Source organism: Elephantulus edwardii, unplaced genomic scaffold (assembly GCF_000299155.1).
Source record: "Elephantulus edwardii isolate Elephantulus edwardi_28Jun2011 unplaced genomic scaffold, EleEdw1.0 scaffold00057, whole genome shotgun sequence".
Classification (NCBI taxonomy): Eukaryota; Metazoa; Chordata; class Mammalia; order Macroscelidea; family Macroscelididae; genus Elephantulus; species Elephantulus edwardii.
In genome coordinates, this window is record NW_006399807.1 from 1,272,733 (window position 1) to 1,279,557 (window position 6,825).

Below are 6,825 nucleotides of genomic sequence, written 5' to 3' on the forward strand. Positions count from 1 at the left end.
AACAACAACAACAACATACACTGAAAGGGATGTGGGAGCTGGAAATATGGGAAATCGTAACAGACACTTATTGCACCACGCCCTAAGGGTGTAGAGAAAGGAGTCAGAGACTTGAAATAGGTACAGCTCCAGGAAGAAATGAGCTCTGTTATATGAAATTCCAGGGAGCGTTAGGTGAATAAAGTTTTCCACAATCCTTGCTAGGAGATATTCTCAAAAGAGAAGAAAGGATGGTTTAGGAGAGTTGATAAAGTCCTTGCAGTTAGAATCCTGTGGAGAGGAGAAGAACTAAAGTGAGAGACAAGAGGAGTGAGTGAAATTAGAAGTTCCTACCAGGTGACCCATCAAGGGTGAAGAAAGAAAAGAAAAATACAGAAATATTTACAATGTTAGTAACAAAATAAAGTAAAACTCAATTAAGATTATCAGTTATTTCCTTAAAAATTAAGAAGGTTAAAATAATAATGCTTTATATTTTTTGTGTACTGTCAAATCAGGCATTCTCTTTCACTGATGAATAGGTAAATACTATATATGACTGGTCTATAAAGCAATTGTGCAATAACGCTTTTTAGTAGACATTCAATTAAATATTCCTCTGTAATGTTAGTGTTGTGAACTATGGTGGTGTAGTTCCTAGTAATTTGCAACTATTAACCCAAAGTTGGCACCTCCCTAATGGTTCAAATCTACCAGCTGCTCTGCAGGAGAAAATGGCCAATCTCCTCTGAATCTGCCACTAAAAACCCACTGAAGGGTCAGCTATGAGTAGGTTCTGACTTGATAGTTCCCAACAACAACAATACCCAAGAAAGCTAACCTATTAAAATATGAATCAAACCTTTTGTCAAAGCAATTCCAAGGCATAATTGTTTTGAATTCTTTTTGGTGCTTGTAGTACAGTGAACTACTTAATATTTCTTTAAGCCAGAGTCCTCAATTTTGTGATGTATTATAAAACCAAACCCTTAAGTCTGTGGTTGTGGTTCACTTGGAATGAATAGTCTCTTGTGTTAATGAGGCAGGACCAGGGTGGGAGGCATCTTGAGCCCCCACCTCGCTTAAGGATGTGATTCAAGGGCCACCACACACAAACTTGTCCCACCCTGCTCAAGTAAGGAGACTTCTTTTGACAGTATGATCTCTGATGGTTGTGAATGCAAAGTTCTCTCTCTTGCTCTGGGTTCTGCATCTGGTTAATCATCAAATGACCTCTAGTTCTTGGGGTTTGAGCCAACAGCCTGCCTTCTCATGTACTGTTTTGAGTTTCACAGGATCTGCAACCATGTAAATTGGGAGAGGCCTCCAGACTAACGCTTGACTCATGGATATGGGACTTACCAGCATCACAAACACGTGACCCATTTCCTTATAGTTTATGAGTTTTGTGAAATATTAAAACTAATTACAGAACCCAGTACTGAGCAGTGGAGTAGTAGTTGATGGAGTTTATTTTAAAAAAACAAAAAACAAAACAAAACCACAAACAACAAAAAACCAAGTAGTTCACAAAAATTGTACACTTGGGACTTCGACAACCTCGCTTTGTAAGATCCAGCCTTGTGCTGATTCTTCTGAGCTATATTGGTCATTTAATATCACTTCTTAATATGAATCAACTCTATTATATAGTATGCTTATCTTATTTACTGACAAGTAGAGTAATGAGAAAACATCGTAGCATAAAAGAAGTTAGAAAAGCAGAACTATTTTCATACTGATAGCTTCCATTGCTAGTATTCACAAAAATAACTTACACATATAAAAAAAATGGATTGCAGCAGCTGTTATTTTTCATCCGGAGTGTTTGACAACAGGGAACTCTGGTGGCCTGGTGGTAAGGAATCGCATGGCTAAATAAAAAGCACATGGTTCAAATCCACTGGGTGCTCTGTGGAAGACAGATGGGAAATCTCTTGTGTGATTTACTGCCTCTAAAAATTTGCTGGAGGGTCAGCTATGAGTCAATTCCTACTCAGTAGTACACACCACCACCACCACCACTTAATCTCAGTAAAATGACAGTAATGGAATACTTGTTTTACTGATTTTCTTGTGTGTGAGTCTTCTGAGAATCTAATGTCCTCAGAGTCCTCTGAATTCCATAGCATTTTCCCTTCATGTCAGAGCACCTTTATTCCTATCTTAAATGATAAAGATCGAATGCCAAGCTTATTCTATCAGCTATAGATTTCTTGAGGTCAGAGTTCAGCTACGTTTCCCCTCTTCCTTCTATGCGTAACTAAATATGGCTATCTTGTCTCTTCCATATTACACTCCCCAACCCCAAATTTGCCTACTCTTATGCAAGCAAAGTACAAGTGTGCTTATGACTTCAGAGGAGAAACGTGGCTGCAGAATCACAAAGATTTCTCGTCTTTACTTGATATTTTTTCCCTTCCAAAAGCCCAAGTTCTTAAAATGTTGAAGTGGATTTCAAAATAAGGAAAATGTCTGTTAGAAATAGCAAGAGAGTATGGAGAGCTTTTCCTACTTCAGATGCAGAAAGGATTATACAGACAGAAATAAGGCACATTCCAATAGCAAGAAGACAATTTTATTGCCAAGGACACTGAAAAGCAGATGTCTCCTTGCCTTTTCATTACATGAACCACACCATTTGCCTGACAACTCAGTTTCTAAAGGTCTGGAAAAGATGATAGGACAAATTGTCTGAGATTATGTTTCTGGCATCTCATCAGGATGGAGTTTGAAATACAGAAAATTGGATTACTAGTGTAAAAAGAGAAAAGGATCTATACAAAATCCACAAAAGGGAACTGTCCCTATCAACAACACAAAAACAGTTCACATGAGGTCAGACATGTCCCCCACACTCCTGCACCTCTTTCTACTCATCCCAATACCAATCTTACCGCTTTACTGGGCCCAAAATCCATTGCAATAACTCACAGACAACAAAGAGCCATATAAGGGAAGTCAAAAGGCTAAAATTAAAGTTAATAGCAGAGTGCACTCACTCAGGATAGTTGCTGACAGGTGCTTGTCAACCTTCAAGCACACCATGGCTTTTGGCCAGTGCTACAAAGCTTAGTCCTGACAATTACTGCTTTCCTGCCATCCTAGTCTTGTAACAAGCTTGGGTAAAGGTTCTTAGCTCTGGTCTTCCATGGGAGAGCAATCCCAAGGTCTGCTCTGTCTCACGTAAGGTATCTGGTTCTTTGCTGCTATAGAATCTGTTCCATAGGCCCTGATCTGTCTGGTGCAAGAATCTCTGGTACCAAAGAGTGTGCTGCATTCTGTTACTTCTTCTGGTGGTGAATGTCTCAAATTTTGTTGCTGGGTCCACTCAACTTAATGGTGAGACTAGCCAATCCTCTTGTGGATGGGGGTGATTGGCAGTCCCCTTGTGGATAAGCTAACATACCCTAGTTTGCTGTCCCCACTCATCCACATGGCAAAGTCAGTCAGTGGTTAGGGAAGCCATTTTGAACAATAAACCCTTAACACCACAACTAGAATATAAAGAATGTTGCACCACTTATCTTTTCGCTTGTCTTGTTCTGGGTGCTTTGTGTGTTGCTAAGATGCTGAAAGTTATACCACCATTATTTGAAATATTGGTAGGGTCATGCTTGGTGGACAGAGATGAGAGAAGTCCTCCATGAGTTGGACTGACACAATGGTCTTTATTGATAAAGGGTCCAAACTACTGTAAAGAATGCAAGTGATTGGTACCACATATGGCCTCCACTAACTCCACAAGGCTGAAGAATCTCCACCCACATCAGTAGCATAAAACTAATTCCTATAATATCAGACATGCTCCCGTGCTCTTTGAACATACTTCTATCAACTCAAACAACCAGTTGTTCCTACTAGAGCTCTCAGTGTTCTACTACTACCAATGGGTCTTCTAATCCATCACAATGGCCACATAGAACTCAGAGGCAATACTCAATTTCACATTTATGGGACTTATTAAGCAAATAACAGGTTATAATTCAGGCAGGAAATAGTCAGGATACAATTCCTGAGTTAAGACAGCTTCTCAGGCATGTTTTCCAGCCCAATTACCTCTGGTGAGCTCTAGTGGCCTAGTGGTAAGAAACTGCACTGTAATCCCAAAGGCATGTGGTTTGAACCCTCCAGCTGCTCCATGGGAGAAGGATGGCTAATCTTCTCCTTTGTAATTTATTGCCTCTGGAAACCCCCTGGAGGGTCAGCTATAGGTTGGTTTTGACTGGAAGGCACACAACATTAACAGGATGACCTTCAGCCTTGAGACTCTGGGCCGATGTCACAAAGATCTTCCAGTGTAGCCAACTATGGTTTCTCTTCCTAACTCTCCAGCAAGCCTAGTCTAAGGCCTCTGGGTCTGTGAGGTGACAGTTGCATTTTAACTCTGTTTCATAAGAATCTTTGGTTCTCTGATGCCTCTGCTGCTGTTTCTGCTGCGTCTAGATCTTGGTTTGTCTCATGCAGGAGTCTAAGTCCCTAGAGCACATGGTGCACTCTTTGTTGCTGCTTCCTTGATGGTAGTGTGATTCTTTTTTTCTGACCCTGAACCTGCTCAATTAAAGTCTGGAAGAATAGCAAGAGTAGCAAACCCCTAATAAGTCTATGTACCCTATTTACACGTGCCCACTCAAAAGGTACATCAATCCATGTTCCTCTACTCTTCACAGGGTTTTCAGAGGCCTGCTATTTCAGGATGGGATGGTCTGTCTTGCTTCCTAGTTTGCCATAATCTGGGAGAGCTACTAAAACCTGTCTACCAGGGGTGATTCTTATGGCATTTGACACACCAATGGCATAGCTTCCAGCATCATAGCAACCCACAAGTTAGTTCAGTACAGAAAATTGACAGACAAGTGCTGTACTAACTAGAATAATAAATCCCCAAGACAACAATTGACAACTTAGTGTTGTAACAGCAAAACAGTTACACAAATATCATGTTACCAGATCAAGCCAAACCCGTATAGGTGCAGCAGGATGTGCTTCTGGGAGGGTGTTGAAGCACTCTGGCTGAGACTCATGACTGTCATGCTGGGGTCACGTTCCAGATATGGCTTTTAAGGTCACGTGGAAGTCTCCACTGAATCCTTGCTGCTAGTGCCTCAAACAAGCAACAGAGGGCTGTTACACAAAAAAGATCTGTCTTCCAGATTTCAGCTGTTTTAAGATTTCAGGAAATACCAAACAGCTGTGGATTAAAAATAAAATCCAACTTCTGAGTCCCAGATACTTTAAATAAGAAGCCCCAGCCACCAGACAATTATTGATAAAAAAGATCATAAAGCTAGAATTAGAGAAAAAAAGATAAGAAAATCTCAGAATTTCTCAGGCGAAGAGAACTGAGAACAAATGTAAACCTCAAGGTGCAATATTGAAGGATAGAGGACCTGAAGTATCTACTAAAGAAAGTTAAGGACTGCAGTCTTCAAAACAGATTGAAGCTCAACATCAAGAAAATAAGATTCTCATCGCTGGGCCAATTGGCAGCACCATGATATATGGAGAAGAGATTGAGATTGTTAACAATTTCAACTTGCTCAGGTTCATAACTAACACTCTTGAAACCAGCAGCCAGGAAAGCAAAGGACTAATTGAATTAGAAAAGTTTTCTATCAGGGACCTCTCCATAGTGCTGAAGTGCAAAGATGTCCAGAAAATAAGGTGTCCCTGATTCAGGACATAGTCTTCTCAATTACTTGCTATGCAGCAGAGAGTTGGACAAGAATAAGGATGACAGAAGAAAAATTGATTTGTGATGCTGGAGAAGAGTATTGAACAGACTACAGACTGCCAAGAGAACAAACAAGTCTGTCCTGGAGAAGGTGATACTAAGTTGCTCCCTGGAGGCAAGGATTTTAAAGCTCTGTCTCACATACTTTGGACATGTTGCCCAGAGAGACCAGTCCTTGGAGAAGGACATCATGCCTGGAAGGGTAGAGGAACAGCACAGGAGAGGAAGATCCTCAATGAGATGGATTGACACAGTGACTGAGGTAATCCAGGTAGGTGTGTGAGAGAGTGAGTTTGGCTCAGTATAGGACAGAGTTCAGAGCTCTTGTGCATAAGATCTCTGAGTCACAGGCAATACAATGGCACATATCAAAGACAACAACAACATGGGCAATATGTTGAATGATCAGGAAGCATCGATAGAAGATGAAGGAAATACATAGAGTCACTGTAACTAAAAGAATTTGCTGGCACAGAAAGATTTTAGGAAATACCATATGAAGAAGAGCCAATGGTAATGAAAGAAGAAGTTGAAGCTGTACAGAAGACATTGGCAAAAATAAGACCCAAGGAATCATTGTGATACCAATAGACATGTTTCAGCTAACAGTTGCAGCCATGAATGCACTCTCCAATTTATGCCAGGAAATTTAAAGGCTAGCTGTCTGGTCAATGGACTGGAAGAGATCCACATTTATTTCCATTCCCAAGAAAGGTGATCCAATAAAATATGGAAATTATTGAACAATATTATTAATATCATATATAAGCCAAATAATACCGAGATCATTAAAAATTGGCTAGAATGGTACATAAAAAGGGAACTTCCAGAAGTTCAAGCATGATTTAGAAGAGGCCATGGAACAGGAATGTCATTGCTAATGTCATATGGATCCTGGATGAAAGTAAAGAGTATCAGAAGAACGTCTATTTATGCTTTATTGACTATGCAAAAGCAGCTGACTGTGTGGATCATAACAAGTTATGGCTAACATTGAGAAAAATGGGAATCCCAGAACATTTAATTGTGCTCATACAAGACCTATACCTAGACAAAGGGCACATTGTCAGACCAGAGTGAAGGGAACACTACATAGTTTAAAATTAAGAAGG